Genomic DNA, 255 nt, shown 5'->3' on the forward strand with positions numbered 1-255 from the left:
GGACACAGGGGCTTGGAGCAACCTGCTCTAGTGTGAGGTGTCCCTGCTCGTGGCAGAGGTTGGAAGATCTTAAGGTCCTTTCAAACCCAAACCAGTCTGTGAGTCCATGATCTGGAGGGGTTTTCTTTAAATCTGCACACTCACACAATGACTCAACCAACACCCTTCTGTGGTCTGGGGTTAGGTTTTCTTTTCTTCTCCATCTCCTGGTGAGCCCTAAAATCAAAATGATCCCACAAAGAAGTCCCAGCATCT

The sequence above is a fragment of the Nestor notabilis genome, unplaced genomic scaffold, assembly GCF_000696875.1.
Source record: "Nestor notabilis isolate BGI_N333 unplaced genomic scaffold, ASM69687v1 scaffold12132, whole genome shotgun sequence".
NCBI classification, from domain to species: Eukaryota; Metazoa; Chordata; class Aves; order Psittaciformes; family Psittacidae; genus Nestor; species Nestor notabilis.